At 43.2% G+C, this 17,803-nt stretch overlaps 1 protein-coding gene and 1 pseudogene across 6 annotated transcripts in view; one reads left to right on the top strand and one right to left on the bottom strand.

Annotated features, from left to right (window-relative positions):
• Positions 1 to 17,803, top strand: part of LOC101617494 (A-kinase anchor protein 17B-like) — a 78,187-nt gene that overhangs the window by 14,859 nt on the left and 45,525 nt on the right. For 2 of the 6 annotated variants that reach the window (XM_045140969.1, XM_045140965.1), the window contains exon 1: positions 10,925 to 11,056. The exons of 1 other annotated variant lie outside the window; for it this stretch is intronic. The gene's annotated coding sequence lies outside the window, so the exon portion shown is untranslated. Of the gene's footprint in view, positions 1 to 10,924; positions 11,057 to 11,126; positions 11,227 to 17,803 lie in introns of those variants that run through there. 3 more of the 6 variants (XM_004672616.2, XM_045140968.1, XM_045140967.1) reach the window with 3 other exon arrangements.
• LOC101617197 lies at positions 1,584 to 2,011 on the bottom strand (annotated as a pseudogene).

Raw genomic sequence — 17,803 nt, 5'->3', positions numbered from 1 at the left:
CTTGGGCTGGAGAGGTGGCTTAGTGGTTAAGGCTCTTGCCTGCAAATGCTAAGGACCCAGGTTTAGTTCCCTAGTACCCACACAAACCAGACACATAAAGTGGTGCATGCATCTGGAGTTCATTTGCAGTGGCTAGAGGTCTTGGCATGTCTATTCTCAATCTCTCTATCTGACTTTTTCTCCACCTCTCACTTTAAAATGAGTAAATAATAAAATATTTTTTTTTAAAAAATCTCTTTTCAAGTCCTCTTAGAGATAGCCATAGTATTCTGGGGCTGGTAACGAATGCTCCTGATTCATTGTTAGAGAAGAGGCATTTTAATAAAATCCCTGGAAAAGAAAAGCATGGAAAAAAGATGGAAAGGAAAGAATATGGATCTTCAGTTGCTAAAAAGTGGCTTCCAGTTCCTTGTTTACAAATATGAAAGTCTACATCAGATACTTTCCTGTCTTTCTGTGTCTTTATTGCTTTCTGCTCTATTTTTTTGTGGGGATTTAAGGTGGATAATATGAGGATGGTGTTGATTTCTTGTTGAGACGGGTATCATTTTGTAGCCCAAGCTGGCATTGAACTCTTGATCCACTTGTCTCAGTTTGCCGAGTGCTGGGATTACAGCTGTGTGCTTGCCTGTTCTCTATTCTTTTTTTTTTTTCTCAATTTTTATTAACATTTTCCCTGATTATAAAAAATATCCCATGGTTCTCTATTCTTTAAGTATTTTTTAAAAAATGTTTTTATTATTTATTTATTTGACAGGAAGAGGGAGAGTGAGTGAGAGAATGGGCATTCCAGGGCCTCCAACCATTGCAAATGAACTCCAGATGCATGCACCCCTTTGTGCATCTGGCTAACGTGGGTCCTTTGGCCTGCAGGCAAATGCCTTAACCACTAAGCCATCCCTCCATCCCTCTTTAAGTATTTTTTTTAAAAAATTATTTATTTGAGAGCGAGAGAATGAATGGGCACACCAGGGGCTTCAGCTTCTGCAAACAAACTTCAGAAGCATATGCCACCTTGTGTATCTGGCTTACATGGGTCCTGGGGAATTGAACCTGGCTCCTTTGGCTTTTCAGGTAATCACTTTAACTGCTAAGTCATCCCTTTAGCCCTCTATTGTTTTGTATAGATTTTAAAAGCTAGATATATTTTAAAAAGAGCATGCTTACAATAAATAAATTATGCAGCAAAGACACATCAAAGTAAGATTGATGAGTAAAAAGGCACATTGAAAAGTTCAAGTGTAGAAAAATTTCTTTTCTTTTTTTTTTTTTTTTTTTTGTTTTTTTGAGGTAGGGTCTCACTCTGGCCCAGGCTGACCTCGAATTCACTATGTAGTCTCAGGGTGGCCTCGAACTCATGGTAATCCTCCTACTTCTGCCTCCCGAGTGCTGGGATTAAAGGCATGTGCCACCACGCCCAGCTCTCTTTTTGTTTTTGTAGTTTTGCTTCTAACATGGGAAAGAAGAAAATAAGTAAATTATAATTGCTTTTTTCAGATGAAGGTTTTTGCTGTTTAAGAGACTAACACTGGCTTCTTTTCTCCCTTGTCCAGGGCAGTCTTTCCTTGGCTTCAGAGAGGCATTTAATCATTAGCCATGTAGATATGATACATCAGGGCTCCAGCCAGGGCTGACATGGCAGGGATCACCCAGTTGATTCAACAACTGGTATTAGACTCAAATAGTAGCCATAAGTGGTTCCCAATGCTTGGCTTACTTTGATCTGTCATCTGAATGGACCTCCCTGGTGATATATGTTTTGGATAGTTCTCTCATCAGTAGAACGCTCAACATCCTCAAAGCATCACCCCGGCTTGTTCTCTTAGGACTTCTTCTCCACCAGGATGCTCTTCCAGAAAGTTCGTGAGATTGTACACCTTGTGGTGCGGAATGATTCAGGTGCCTTGTTATCTTTGTATTTCTGAATCTCTTCCAGGGTGTAGTACTTCACTGCCCAGTCCACTATCTCAGAAACCAGTCTTCCCTGGCCTGGCCCTGTACACACAGCCATGACAGGTAGAGTAGAGTGCACGTCTAAACCACCTCCACCCCAGGCATTCCCCTTGGGCCAGCTGGTGCCACCAGCCGTGCTCTTTTCTTATTTGGACAGATTTGTTGAGGTCAGTATGTTCAACTGACAGTGTCCAGGGACAACAGAACATTATTGCAAAAATTTCCAGGAATCCATATTTTAGGTAAACCAAAAATGTTCCTTGCAATTTTTAGCTACTGAAAAATATAAGACAATGGTGGAGTTTAAAGTATTAAGAGTGTTGGATTCAACATACAAAGATTATCTGCCCCAACTCTCTCTCACTTTACAAGGGGAGAAACTGAGCCCAGAGAGGTTAAATGAAATCACTGTAGGTCACACAACTATTGAAGGCATAACCTGGATAAAATTTTAAGTTTCTGTATTCCTAGGCTGTTGAACTTGGGTTGGGGAAATGACTCAGTTAAAGACACTTGCTTGCAAAGCTGTAGTCTGAGTTCAATCCCCCAGCAAACCCACATAAAGCCAGGTGTGAAGTAGCATTTATCTGTAATCCTAATATGTCAATGGCAATGGGAGGTGGCGCCAGAAGATTACAGAAACTCACCGGCCAACTAGACTGGTGCACATACACTGGCAAAAAGAAAGAAGGGGGGTTGGAGGGATGGCTTAGTGGTTAAGGCAAGGTGCTTGCCTGTGAAGCCTAAGGACTCATGTTTGACTGTCCAGGTCCCACATAAGCCAGACACAGTGACACAAGCACACAATGTTGCACAAGGGACCACACATGTCTGGAGTTCCATTGCAGTGGCTGGAGGCCCTGGTGCACCTATTCTCTCCCCCCACCCTGTCTCCTCTGTCACTCTCGCATAAAAAGGCCAGTGTGTTGGGCTTGCCTCAAGAAAACCAAAAAACAATTTAAAAGAATAAAGGAAAGGAAGATGGGAGGGAGAGAGGGAGGAAGGAAGGAGGGGAAGAAGCACTCTGTCTCAAGCAAGGTAGAAGGAGAGGACAAACACACTGAGGGTTTCCTCAGCCCTCCACATGTGCCCTGTGGCACATGCATGCCCATCAACCCATGTGTCATACCATATACACATGCAATTAAAAAAAACACTAAAACTTCACAGAAGTAGGTTAATGTTATTTATTCTGACTTTTAAGCCATTTACTGAAAAGTGATTAAATGTGTATAAGACAGAGCTGATTCTACTATAATTAAACATGTTTTTAATCACTCTATAAAGATCAGACTATTAACTAGGCTTATCATTTTAGGAGTTAGCTTTGAGTTTCTTGTCTAACCAGTTTAAGATTACTTCTCACCTAGCATCTTAGATTCCATATTTTCTTAGTAAGATTAAGCCAATGCATCATGTTTGATTAACTTCATTTAAGTACTCCACTATCTAGACTGCTCAGTAAATGAATGAATGTGGCATGAACTACTTATCTCCTGGGGACTTGTATAAAGTAATAGAACACATCCATTCACCTACTAGTGTTCTTTCCAAGTGAAGACCTTAGGCCATAATTTTGTATCTGTCTTCTTTGCTGTATGGAACAATCACAGGATGAAACACAGATTCTTTTTAGGTGTACTGTTTTATTATTATTATTAATTTTTAAAATTTATTTACTTGCAAGGAGAGAGAGAAAGAGAGAGAAAATGGGCATGTCAGGGCCTCTAGCCACTGCAAACAAACTACAGATGCATGTGCCATTTTGTGCATCTGGCTGTATATAGGTACTGGGAATCAAACTCAGGTCCTTAGGCTTTGCAGGCAAGTGCCTTAACTGCTGATCCCTCTCTCCAGTTCAGGTGTCCTTCTCTTATTGTTCATCTGTTTATTTCTTTCCTTGAGGTGAGGTAGGGTCTCACTCTAACCCTGGCTGACCTGGAATTCACTATGAAGTCTCAGGGTGGCCTTGAACTCACAGTGATCCTCCTACCTCTGCTTCCTAGGTGCTGGGATTAAAGGTGTGTGCTACCATGAAGCATAGATTTTTAATTATAATTTATTTTGATTATTATTCTTTCAATTTGATCAAATAGTTTACCAGAGTACTCTTTAATCAAGATTTGCTTACAAGACTAATGAAGCAGAGTTGGATTTTTAAATTTTTATATCTTTTATTTTTGGGGTGTGTATGTGTATATGTATGTTTGTGTGGGGATTTTCATGCACATGTGTGCATGTGTATGTGGAGGCCAGAGGTCAATGTCAGGTGTTTTTGTCAATTACTCTTTCATTTTATTTTATTTTTTAAAAATTATACAGGGCCTCTCACCAAATCCAGAACTCACTGTTTAGGTTAGACTAGTTGGCCAGCAAGTTCCGGGGCTCTTCCTATCTCTACTTCCCCAGTGCTAGGATTTTAGAGCTTTTACCTGTGTCCTGGAGATCTGAATGCAGGTCCTCATGTTTGTGTGGCAAGCACTTTACTCACTAAGCCATCACCCCAGCCCAAGTTGGATTTTTAGTGTGTGTGTGTATATATCTCACTGTCTTCCTTCTCTGCATTGGCATTCTATCAAATCATGTCCTTTCCAGAAAGTACTGCTGGTACCAGAATGATTTCCTGGCCCTATTAAAATGCCCAATCACCCCCACATCCCAGTGCCTTGATCTCAGCAAGCAAGAATGCGGGGATTATAGACAAAACGGAAAGGATCCTTGCAAAGAAACATCTGATTTTATTGATGGGTAAATTGAGTCCTAGAGTAGCATGGTTATTTTCCCAAGAATCAAAGGCAGAACTAGAATTCAAATACTTTAAGAAATGATTCAATCCAAATGGCTTGTAGCTTCTTCCTCTGCTAAAATAGAAATCAAGATATTTAGCAAAGTTATTATAAGGATACAACATGATGCATTTTGAAAGCTGCAATTCATTACAAGTACCCTTTTATTTTCCATGAAGTCCTGCTGCTTTCCTTATGCTAGATGTTAAAAACTAGTACATAATTAGCATGTGATTTTTCCAAATGAGTTTTGCATTTGAAAAGAGGAGGTTCAGGCTAGAGAGATGGCTCAGCGGTTAAGATGCTTGCCTGCAAAGCCTAAGGACTGGGGTTCGATTCCCCAGTGCCCATGTAAAGCCAGATGCCCAAGGTGAAAAGAATAGGTTATGAGCACACATTGAACTTTGAAGAAAAATCAATGGAAAAGCATCCCAGGGCCTGTCGTTAAACCTAGCACTCAGGATGCTGAGGTAGGAAATCTCAGTGAGTTCAAGGCCAGTCTTGAGCTACAGAGTGGGTTTCAGGCCAGCCTGAGCTATAGTGAGACACTGTCTTGAAATACCCCGCTAAAACATCTCCACCGCCTCTAGTCTTAGTGGTTAAAGGTGCTGCTTGCAAAGCCTGTTTGCCCATGTTCAGTTCTCCAGTATCAACATAAATCCAGATGAACAAATTGGCTCATGTATATGAGTGGCAAGAGGCCCTGGTGTACCCATTCTCGTTCTCTCTCCTTACAAAGAAAGAAAGAAAGAGAAAGAAAGAAAGAAAGAAAGAAAGAAAGAAAGAAAGAAAGAAAGAAAGAAAGAAAGAAAAATTTAAAAAATTAGGTCCTGATATGGTGGTGCACACCTTTAATCCAAGTATGCAGGAGGCAGAGGTAGGAGGATCACTGTGAGTTTGATGCCAGCCTGAACTACAGGTCAGCCTGGGCTAGAGTGAGACCCTACCTTGAACAAACGAGAGAGAGAGAGAGAGAAAGAGAGAGACTGACTGACTATAGGGAGAAGCATTCTAGATACCCTCCAAATTACTCCAAGTGTGAACTCAGCTGTGTAGACCCCATATGTTTTTACATTAGCAATAAAGCATGCTTTCAGAGGCCAGGGAACTGAAAATGTCATAAGCAACATGGCTAGCTGCCTACACAGTAATTCAAGCACCTAGTGTTTCACTAAATTAATTTTAAAATCCTGTTTAATTCCAAAGTTCTGGTAGTACATAATTATAATTGGTTCCTGTTTAAAACAAATGCTCCATTCATGTGCTATTGAGACTCAAATATTAACACAACTGTAGTATGTTATAGATGGCTTATCTGATCTAATAAATGAAAGGAGATAAAACTTCAGCACAATCATAACAAGGGAGCATTAAAATAAAGTATTTTTGTAAGTTAAACTGAATATAAAATAAAAGGTCCATAATCCCTTCAAACTGCCAACCTTAATGGAATTGGTTTAACATTTAATGATATTCAACAGGGGAGAAAATGTATTTCATTTTTTACCAAACCTTCATTCCTTTGTAGTCCAAAGCAATTTTTGCAATTAGCTGCCTTTGTTTGGGGGTGCAGCTCAGTGGTAGAGAGCCTACCTGCCATGTATGAAGCCCTGGGTTTTAATTCCCAAACCCCTACCAAGCAAAATCAACTAGCAGCTTTGAGGTCTGTGTGGTAATGTCAAGTAAAGTATATTTGTATCTATATTTTACAAGAAAAATAACACACAAAAATTATTACATACTTAAAGAATAGAGGTATTTAACTCTAAATCCTACACATTTAGAAACATTTTATTTATGTGACAGAGAAATAGGAAGAGGGAGGGGAGGAGAGGGAGAATTGGCTTGTCAGGGCCTTTTAGCCAGTGCAAATGAACTCCAGATGCATGTGTCACTTTGCACACCTGGCTTTACATGGGTATTGGGAAATTGGACCCAGGTCCTTAGGCTTTACAGGCAAGCAGCTAATCTGTGGAGCCATCTCTCAAGCCCCCTACATATTTTTTTTAAAATTCTTACATGCTTTATATCCCCAGTATACACTCAGTGGATGTTCATGACATATTTGTTCAGTAAATAAAAAAAATATATCAATGAGTCAGGTCTAGTATGGTAGGGAGAAGGTTATTCTAGACTTGGTGTGAAAGTAAAACCATAGCTTATTTGAGAAACAACAGGAAATTGAGTTTATCTAAGTATAGAGTGTTCAGAGATGGAGGTGGGATACCTAGGAATGAGGTAGGGCAGGTGAAGCCCGGTTGCCAAGGGTTTTACTTGCACTTGGGTGGGTGGGGATCTTATCCTAAGAGCAATGGGAATGGGAGGGAAGTAGAAAATAATTGGTAGCTGGAGTGGTCCTTTAAATTGGTGTGGGAATTTTATTGTGTTTCTGAGCCAGAGTTCTGGCATCTAGTGTGAAATAGATAAGGAGAGGAGTATTGGGAGCCCCGCCAGAGGGTGAAAGCCTAGGGGTAAGGTGACAAGTGAGAGGTCTGTGGCAGTTTTGCAAATAGGGTGAGGGTTTGAACACAAACAGAAGTAGCAAGCAGAGGTGAAGATATATTAAGGACCAAAAAATGAACAGCAGAGGTCTTGGCAGAAGGATGAAATTAGCACCACTGCCCCATTCCAGCTAATCAAGCAGAAAACTTAACTTTAATAGCAGTCACTGTGAGAAATATCCCTGAGAAGAGAGCTGACAATAAGTCTTGTAAGTGTTGACTTAATGCCACTTTAGGGAGCTCAAGCTCAAAGGTTGTCTAGACAAAGGTTGTGACCACTCTGGTCTGCTCTGTACTGAAAGTACTGTGCTGTGGGGTGGTGGTATGGAGGAAGGGTGAAGCTACTTTCAAAAGTTATAAACAGATTGGCTTAAATTCAAAGAGCAGCCTGACGGGCTGGAGAGATGGCTTAGCAGTAAAGCGCTTGCTTGCCTATGAAGCCTGAGGACCCTGGTTCGAGGCTCAATTCTCCAAGACCCACGTTAGCCAGATGCACAAGGGGGCGCATGCACCTGGAGTTCGTTTGCAGTGGCTGGAAGCCCTGGCACGCCCATTCTGTCTCTCTCTGTGTGTGTATCTGCCTCTTTCTCTTTCTGTCACTCTCAAATAATAAATAAATAAAAATGAACAAAATTTTTTTAAAAAGCAGCCTGAACTTATATCTTTGCAGCAACTGAGTCTAGAGGAACAGAGGGCTAGAGGAATGGTCTTCAAATTGTTGGATCAAGTTAGGGTCAAGGGTCAAGGCTGTCAATGACCCAAGTGGCAATCCAGAGAGCCAGGGAGGTCAGTGGTTCCCAGATGTTGCCCTGTAATTGGAACAAATGACAAGAAGAAAACAAACATAAACAACTGACTGCAACTGTACCTCTCTGGTTTTCTTTAAAATTTTTTTTTATTTATTTATTAGAAAAAGGGGAGGAGAGAAAATTGGCGTATTAGGGCCTCTATCCACTGCAAATGTACTCCAGACACATGCACCACCTTGTGCATCTGGCTTTACGTGGGTACTGGGGAGTCAAACCCCAGTCCTTAGGCTTTGTAGGCAAGTGCTTTAATGGTTGGCCCATCTCTCCAGCCTTGGTTTGCTTTATCAGTTTATTTCCTTAATATTTATTTGTTTGTTTGTTTTCAGTACTGGAGATTTAACTCTGGGCTTTATGCTTAGCAAGCAAGCACCCTGCCACTGAGATAAATCCCCAACCTCTGTGGTTTGTTTTTCTTTTAATTATTTTTATTTATTTAAGAGAGAAAGAGAGACAAAAAGAGGCAGAGAGAACCGGGCATGGTGGCACACACCTTTAATCCCAGCACTTGGGAGGCAGAAGTAGAAGAATCACCATGAGTTCAAAGCCACCCTGAAAATTCCAAGTCAGCCTGGGCTAGAGTGAAATCCTGCCTCTGGACTTACCCAGGTCCAGAAAGCCAAATGTCGCATGTCTCTCATATGTGGATCCTAGCTACAAATGTTTAGACTTATGTGTGAGCTGGAACCAAAAGTCGGTAGCAGAGGCCAGTAAGCTTTAAGGGAGGGAGGAGAGGGAAGGACTTAGGGGGAAGAGATTGTGTAAAATAAGGGCAGGGGGGGGTCAATCAAAATTCAAGATATTTTGAATAAGCTATATGAAAACCTACTTTTTTGAATAATGGCACATCCAGAAGCCATAGATTCTTACTAGAAAATTTTCAGTGCCAGGAATGGGATACCTTCCAATGAGTCATTGACCAGGGAGTTCCCTGTTGCCTCCAAAACATTATGGGCTATTGCCAAAGCCCTTGGTTTCCCTTGAGAAACAGATGGTAAGACCCTATTACTGAAGACTTCACATGCCTGAGGAACAAAGTCACTGAGAAATCAAGCTGGTGCTGGGCAGAAAACCTCCCTCTAGACAAGCCGACTGAAAGCTGGAAAAAACTGCACTGTATGCAGCCCTATTGGAGACAGAAATCATCAGTGGTGAAAACAGTAGACACTGGAAGCCTCAAGTTTGGCCAGACAGGCCACATGACCGAATGAGTGCAATAGTGGCATGTCTGCTCTGGGGGAAACCAACTGCTCTCTTATTGGACTGGAAGCCCTCTCTGTGGGAGGGAATAAATGCCTGGTACTCAAAACCTAATCAAATGGCTATGGCAGGGCCTGGAGAGATTGCTTAGCGGTTAAGTGTTTGCCTGTGAATCCTAAGGACCCTGTTTTGAGGTTTGATTCCCCAGGTCCCACGTTAGCCAGATGCACAAGGTGGTGCATGCATCTGGAGGTCATTTGCAGTGGCTGGAGGCCCTGGTGTGCCCATTCTTTCTCTCTCTGCTTCTTTCTCTCTCTGTCTGTCCCTCTCAAATAAATAACTAAAAATAAACACAAAAAAATTAAAAAGCCTGTGGCAGAGGAGGTCATGAGCCTCAGGGGTATAAAGCCTACTCTTGTCTGGATAAATGTATATATTATTCTCACCAAACTGCCCTGAAAGCATTACATTTAATGTTCATATTCATATATTAATGCTAGTCTCACTTCTGGTTAGAGAAGCTTCTCTTTTCAGATGGTGATGACCACTGGGATGACCCAAAAGGCAACACAGTGCTGAGAAGAAGGGATGGAGGAGAGTCCAGCACTGAAACATCTCTATCATACCTTCCAAAGCTCAGGGTCCATTGCAGAAGAGGTGGCACCAAGAATGTAAGAGCCAAAGGAAGGGTACCCCACTCATTACAGTGCAACTGTCCAGACAGAAATTGGTCTTGATTTCCATGACCTGGCAGTGCCTAGCAATACCTAACACAAGACCCCCATAATAGGAGAAAAAGGTGATGACATCAAATTAGAAGAAAGACTAATGGAGAGAGGGAAGGGATATGATGGAAAGCAGAGTTATGAAGGGGAAAGTGGGGGAGGAGAGGGAAATCCCATGGGTTATTGTCTGTAAGTATAGAAGTTGTCAATAAAAAATAAAAACAAAAAACAACCCCCTCCCCAAAAAGAGGCAGAGAGGGAGAGAGAGAGAGAGAGAAAGAGAGAAAGAGAGAGTGTGTGTTAGAATCGGTACGCCAGGGCTTCTTTACTACAAAGTCCAGAAGCATGTACTACTTTGTGCATCTGGATTTACGTGGGTACTGGGGAATTAAACCCTGCCAGCCAGTTAACCTTTGGGCCATCTTTCCAGTCCTGACTTTTTTTTTTTTTCTTTTCTTTTGGTTTTTCCAGGTAGGTTCTTGCTGTAGCTCAGGTTGACCTTGAATTCACTATGCAGTCTCGGGCTGGCCTCAAACTCGTAGCAATTCTGCTACCTCTGCCTCCAGAGCATTGGGATTAAAGGCATGTGCCACCACGCCCCAGTTCTGGCTTCATACTAGTTTCTTCGAAGAAAATAGACTGGGGGTTGGGGAAGAGGCATTTCCTGCAGATTAGGTAAATTGCTGCCTCTAAATGGTGAAACTGGGAAGGGTCAGAACATGGGTGAAGATTTGGAATCATGTAACTGGGAGGGGTCAGAACCTTTTACACGGGATAAACGTGGACTGGGGCTTCGCAGCATGAGAAAGGGCATGATTACTTGAATTGTTGCTTAGGGGAAGATGATTGGCCCTGGGGAAACCAAGGGGCGGGTCTAGTCTGTTGTTGCCATTGGTTCTGCGGGCAAGCTGAGGGATGGCAGCTAGCGGGGGCAGAGCTGGCGAGGGGAGGGAATTAGTTTGGTGAGAGCCCCTGAGGTTGGCGAGCAGATAGGTAGGCCGGCCCACAGCTCCGCAGCCCCGAAGCCCCGAGCTCCGCAACCCATAGGCCGGAGCCCCGCAACCTGGAGCCCAGGAAGCAGCCGTGTGAGTTCATCTGAGCCACAGCCAGGCGAGGGGTGCGCGGGGCGTTGTCACTGAGGAGGCGCGCCTGCGTCGCCTACTGGGATGCTGCGAGGACGCTTCTGTGTCGCGACCTGAGCCATTCAACAGCTGGCCTCGCCGGCGGTCGCAGAGAGTAACTGGAAGCCTTGGTGGTAGGGTCTGCGGCGGCTGGAGGGAGGGAGGCGGCGGCGGGCAGTCCCGCTGTCCCAGCGGAGCCGGGAGTGGAGACACCGCGGCTCCCTAGGCTCGCGGTAAATGCCGGTGGCTCTGCTAGTCCAGAAGGCGGCCACGTCCCGCTGCGTCTCAGTTGGCTGACCGCTCTGGCCTACTGCGTTTGCGGGTACCTGGCCGACCCGGCCAAGCCGGACCCTCGGTGAGGTTAGGGGAGGGGATAGGCTGAGCATCTCTGTCACTCGCCCTGCCCCAGCAGAGTCAGGTTTTCCAGAGATGTCCCTTAGGATCTTCTGCTGGTCCTCTTGCTTCACCCTAGACTAGGAGGCTGCACTCTGCTCTCTCGGGCCTTGGTGCCGCACAAGGGGGCGCTAGGAACTCCGCTGCTGCCGAGGTCACTGGAGGCATTCATTCTCCTAGGATATGGTGGCAGGAGCCGCAGGAGGGTTAGGAGAACAGAAAGGTACCCTCTCTTGCTTGGTGCACAAGCCAACGGCTCAGGCTTTCCCCGTTCTTCCTGCTTCTGCCACATTCAGATAATTCCTAGCAGGGTTCTGCCTCCTTCCCCACCTCCCCATGACAACCAGGGTCTTGGTGAGTTAGGCTGCTCAAGATGCTCTTGAAGTGTCCAGGTCGTATCAATTTGATCAAAAGAGCAGGGCCTCCCAGAGTCTGGAGCTTCGGTTGATGTGCAGAGGGGGAGGGGAAGAAGCAAGTTGAGTACACTAATGCTGTAGGGGAATAAACCATCCCCAAACGCATTGGTTCATAGGACTGGTGCCAGTTCCTTCTTTACATTTTTTTAAAGGCAAGCCCAACAGACTGCCTTTTTTAATAAGAGAGGTGGGGGGGGGGAGGGAGAATTGGCATACCAGAGCCTCCAGCCACTGCAGTAGATCTCCAGACCGTGCAACCCCTTGTGTGCATGTGCAACCTTGCACACTTGTGTCACTGTCACTGTGCATCTGGCTTATGTGGGACCTGGAGGGTCAAACGTGGGTCCTTAGGCTTCACAGGCAAGCACCTTAAACAGTAAACCATCTCTCCAGCCCTCCTTTTTTACATTTGATGCTTTGAAGGTTCCTGGTCTCCAGGACTAATCAAACTGGAAACAATTTGCGTGGATATGCAAAGGGATGAGGGAAAGAAGCAGGTTGGGGAGACTCACAGTATAGGGGAATTAACCATCTCTGAATGTGTTGGTCTTAGGACTGGTGCCTTTACATTTGACCACCTGAGGACTTTTGAATGCTGTTAACCCAAGAGATAACTTGAATTGGAATGCTGTATTCCAGCATGAGAACAAGCTAGTCCTTTTCGTTTTCCCTAATCACCCATTTTTGGTGCACCTGGAATGCATGTGATGTGTAGTGCATGCCTGTATATGCTTGCACCCCATGCACATGTGTGCAGAGGCTAGAGGAGAATGTTGGGTATCCTCTTATTATTCATCTGTGTAGTTCCTTGAGATAGAGTCTTCCCTAACAGTAAACCCCAGATTCTCTGGTCTTCCCCCTCACAGGGATTACAGACATGTGTGGCCATGCCTAGCTTTTTAGGTGGGTTCCTGGGGAGTTAAACTTGGTTGTTTATGGCCACAGAGGCCCTCATGCTTAAGCAAAAGCGGTCTTAGCTGCTGAGTCATCTCCCCAGCCCAGATCACGTACATTGAAAAATTATTTGTGTGTGTGTGTGTGTGTGTGTGTGTGTGTGTGCGCAGCATGTGCCTGGTTGTCAGAGAACAACCTTCAGGTGTCTGTGCTCTTCTTCTATCTTCTTTGATTCAGGATCTCTCCTGTTTTGTCTCTCCAAACTATCACCAGCCTAACTGGCCTGTGAGCTTTGGATTCTCCTGGCCTTGCCCCATTGTCATAGGTGCAGTGACATTACAGATACATTTACCAATTGGAGTCAAAACCTTATGTGGATTTGGGGGAGGATTGAATTGGGGTTGCCAGGCTTTGTAAGAAAGTACCCTTAACCATTGAGCCATCTCTCCAGCCCAGTATACGCCTTTTGTCCTATGTTTTTTTTTTTATTTTTAATTTTCTGCCTCTGATCTAAGTTTGAGAGCTCCTGCCTTTGAAAGAGTGTGAAATTGTGCGGCATGATGATAGGGCTCAGCTTTTATGTTCAGAAAACCATTATTTGGGATAATGTGGCTGGGATCTCTCAAGGTCTATTTTCTGTTTGCTTGTTTGCTTGCCTTTAAAAGCATGTGTCATTCTAGTAGGCAAATTTTTCTGTGCTTTTTAAAAAATTTAGTGTGTGGGTACACATCACCTCAAAACCTGGAGTGATATGAAGTTTGGAGTAATTTTCATGAAAATATTTTGTCCTTCAATTCTTGTTAATCACAAAGTACTTACTTACCTGGTGCTTGGGGGTTCCCAGCTTTTATGTACATTACAGGATGGAGAGGGCTGATTTGAAGGGGAGTCATATAGAGGAGGGGCAGGGCACATAGAGACCATCTTGCCTTCTGAAATGGATTACATGTTTTCCATTTATTCTTAGCCAGAAATATAACCTTCAGTGTGATCCATTTGTCCAGGTTCCCTATCACAGCCACATAACCTTCCACTGGCTTCATGAGTCACCTTCAGCATCAAAAGAAAGGTAGAGCTTGATACTTAGAAATGGTGGAATCAAGGAACAGGTTGTATACAAAATGGTGGTGGTGGTGGTGGTGATGTGTGTGTGTACTTCAAATTCTTATGTGTGTGTGTGGGGGGGGCAGAGAGACACACAGAGAGATTCCAAACACTGAAGCAGCTGTCTGCTGCTGAGACTAGCTATACATCTATTTTACCAGTATGCACCCCTGCCTTTGTGAGAGAGAAGTACTTAATATTGTGTGTGTGTGTGTGTGTGTGTGTGTTCTCCAAGGCCTATGGCCACTGCACTGCAAACAAACACCAGATGCTTGTGCTTTTTTATCATCTGGCTTATGTGGTTGGCATGGGAATTGAACCCAGGCTGAGAAGCAAGTTCCTTTAACTGGTCCTTTTAAAAAAATCATTATTTTATTTTCATGAGAGATAGATAGAGAAAAAGGAAGAGAGGACTAGAGAATGGGTATGTCAGGGCCTTTCAGCTGCTGTGAACAAACTCCAGACACATGTGCCCTGTTGTGCACATGTGTGACATTGCATGCTTGTGTCACTTTTGCATCTGGCTACATGGGACCTGGAGATTCAAAAAGCATTCTTAGCTTTAACTGCTAAGCCATCTCTGCAGCCCACTTTCTTTATAAAAAATTCATTCATTTATTTACATGTGTGTTGGGGGTGGGGGAGTGGTGTAACAGTATCTTCTGTGCCACTATTTGCATTCAGCTTTAGGTGCATGGCCAGAGAATTGAACCTAGGATAGTGGACTTTGCAAGCAAGTGCCCTTAACTGCAGAGCCATCTCCCCAGTCCTTTCTTCAGACTGGTCTTGTACTCAAGGGCATTCTCCTACCTTAGCCTCCTGAATTCTGGGATTAAAGTTGTAAATCACTATACTCAGTTCCTTTCATCATCATCATCATCATCATCATCATCATCATCATTATTTTGGCAGGATTTCACTGTAGCCAAACTGACCTGGAACTAAACTCTGTAGCCCAGGCTGTCCTTGAACTCATGACAGTATCCAGCCTCAGCTTCCACAGTGCTGGAATTAACAGGCATGAGACACCATATCCCGCTTCTCTTGAGGAGCTTGCTCGGTTTTCTGTATACATAGTTCTTGTTTTTGTAATTTCCTGCCCCCCTGGGGAATACCAAATGCATGCACCCTAGCAGATTCCTGGGTATAGTGTTCAGAAAATGCAAGCTGCGCGGGGGGGGGGGGGGGCACTGGGTCTAATTCAGCTTTCAGTAGGTATGCCGAAGCCTATGAACTATTCAAAAACAGCAATTGAATTTAGGGATCAACATTGAAAATGCTGGAGATATCAACATAAACAAGGATCTTCAATTTACCATGAAATTCTAGAAGGTCTGGCTGTTTCACTTACAGAAGACAGAGCTTTGTAGAATGGACTCTCTTAGCTGGGATGGTGGGTGGGTGGGGGTGGGTGGGTAGGGGGAATGTAGGCAAGTCTACTTCTTTTGCTCAGTCCCCAGGTTCCATTCTTGGGACCAGCTGGTTCTGTAGGCCCTGGGCTCATAAGCCCAATTCAGGAAGACTCCATTTCAAGATTATCTTCTTGCCTTACTATGTAACTAGGGAATTGTCCCAACCTATGGTAGCGCTGTCTCTATGGAGTGAGAATAATCACACATACAAATGCTGCGGACATCATTATGAAAGAGTGTCAGGGAATGAGTATCACATATAGGAAATTCTTATCCTATGGCTTGGTACTGAAAACACGCTATGTTAGGGCTCCAGGCACACATATTCTGTTGAGTCTTTGTTTACCATTGTCCTTTACTTAGACTTAGATTTTCTTTCAGCTGACTACCAGATGAATACAGGATCTGGGTCAAACTTGTAAAAAAAGAATTCAGGGTGAAAAACTCAGAAAAAAAAACAACTAAAAATATCATGCTAAAATTATCAATCTAGAAGTCCCTGAATGTACTCATTATGTTCTCGATAGGCAGGTATAAGCCACTTCTATGTTGGCATTGTTCAACATTGTACAAGTGTGTCTAGAAAATATAGGGCACTTACTATCCATTTATGGCCCCTGCCTACCAGGATCTGGTGGGCCAATTATTATGGTAAGTTCAACTGTTCATATGAGTGTTCCAACACTCTTGAAGGGAGCACTGCAGTCACATTTGAAACCCATAAAATATGTTCCCAAGATTTTAACATTCATTTCATGTGAAGGAATGTTAAGACCATTATTGCTTATATGTGTACCAAAGTATCCTATGCAAACTCTTATGGCAGTCGACACTTCCCTCCCCCCTCAGATTCCAGTTAATTGTCTTAATTTATTTCAGTTTCTAGACTCAGTTCTTTGAGGGTGAACCCATAGTTACTTAACCACTGTAGCCCCCAAAGTGACAACAGAATGAGTTGCTTTGTAAGTGTACCTGAGTTATATGTGAATGTTCATTAGTGTTAATAGCTCTAGAAGTGTAGAAGAACATGCAAGCTTACGTTATCATTTCACTATGTTTTCAGGTGATAGTGCATTAGCACTGTAAGTATAGAAGTGGCACCTTTGAAAAGTAGTTACTAGCAGAGTCTTAGTTTTAGACAAAATTTAGCCTTATTAAGTTCCTAGTATCTGCCACTTACAACATGCCCTGAAGATACATTGGTGAAACAGACATACACTCTCTGTCCTCATAGAGCTTGCATACTTCTTAGGGAAGGGAAGGGGAGACAAAGACAAGTTAATGGATACACATCATGCTTAGATAGTCTCAGTGTTAAAGTGAAAATAAAGTAGGGTGTTATGTTACCAAGTGATGAGTATTTTGAGTGTTCAGGAACAGATCTCTAAGGAGGTGAAATTCAAATCAAATTAGAAGAACAAGGAGTCAGCTATGAGGAAATCTTAGGGCAGAAGGCACTACTAAGAGAGGGGCCCTAAGTGCTAAGGCACTAAGGACTGTATCTGATAAAATTGTGGCACAGTAAAGATGCCAGTGGGGCTGGACTGGAGAGGAGAAATGCAGGAGGGGCAAAGTGCTTTGTGCCAGCAATGAGAAGGTAGCTGCAACATGTGGAGATGGCTTTACATAGGGAAATGGAAATTAATAGGTGGGGGAGCAAGTGTAAAGTAGAGGACAGGTTTGGGGGATAGAAATTAAGAGCTCTAGTGTACTTGTTTGGATGAAATGCCAAGGAACATTCCATTGGAGACAATGATAGGCAGTTGAATATGAGCATAAGGTTGATGGAATCTTCAGCCCACATCAAGTAAAATGCAAATTAAAGGTACTTTGAGGTGCCAATTTTTATTAAGGGATCTAATATGAGCAGAGCTGAAAAGGAGTCAGGCATGTTGATTCTACTGATGGCCTGATTCCTTGACTTAATGTAGTGGGCCATAAAAGCTTATTCCTGACTTTGATATGGTAGTATATTTTGAACAAATACATATTAAATGCTTTGTAGAAAGATGTTCATAGTGTTCTTTCTTATAATAATAGTGTAGAGCGCTCTTTCAGAAAAAAATGAAGCCAGGTATGGTGGCATAGGCCTTAAATTCCAGCCTTTAGTAGAATGAGACAGGAGGATGGTGAACTTAAAGCCAGCCTGAGCTACATAGTGAGTTCCAGACCAGCCATTGCTACATAGGTAGACCCTATAAAATAAATCTCTACATTGGGGGAATATCTAATGGAAGCTGTAGTAATTCCCTATGGACAAGCTATAAAATTTCATCATATGGAATTTCTACAGGCATGGAAAAAGAATCATATTGACAATATCAATTGAAATTGTTAGTCAAACAGGTGCAAAGCCCAGATTATGATGGTATATCAATAAAACTGTATACATCTTTCATGCTATCCAAGCTGACCATTTTAAATATGTAGTTATTTTATCTGTAAACCATTGCATTCACATTTAACTTTTGTACCTGTTTCTCTCCGGTTAG

This window comes from Jaculus jaculus, chromosome X, assembly GCF_020740685.1.
Source record: "Jaculus jaculus isolate mJacJac1 chromosome X, mJacJac1.mat.Y.cur, whole genome shotgun sequence".
NCBI classification, from domain to species: Eukaryota; Metazoa; Chordata; class Mammalia; order Rodentia; family Dipodidae; genus Jaculus; species Jaculus jaculus.
The sequence above is the reverse complement of the archived record's forward strand: the minus strand, read 5'-3'. Positions and strand labels throughout refer to the sequence as shown.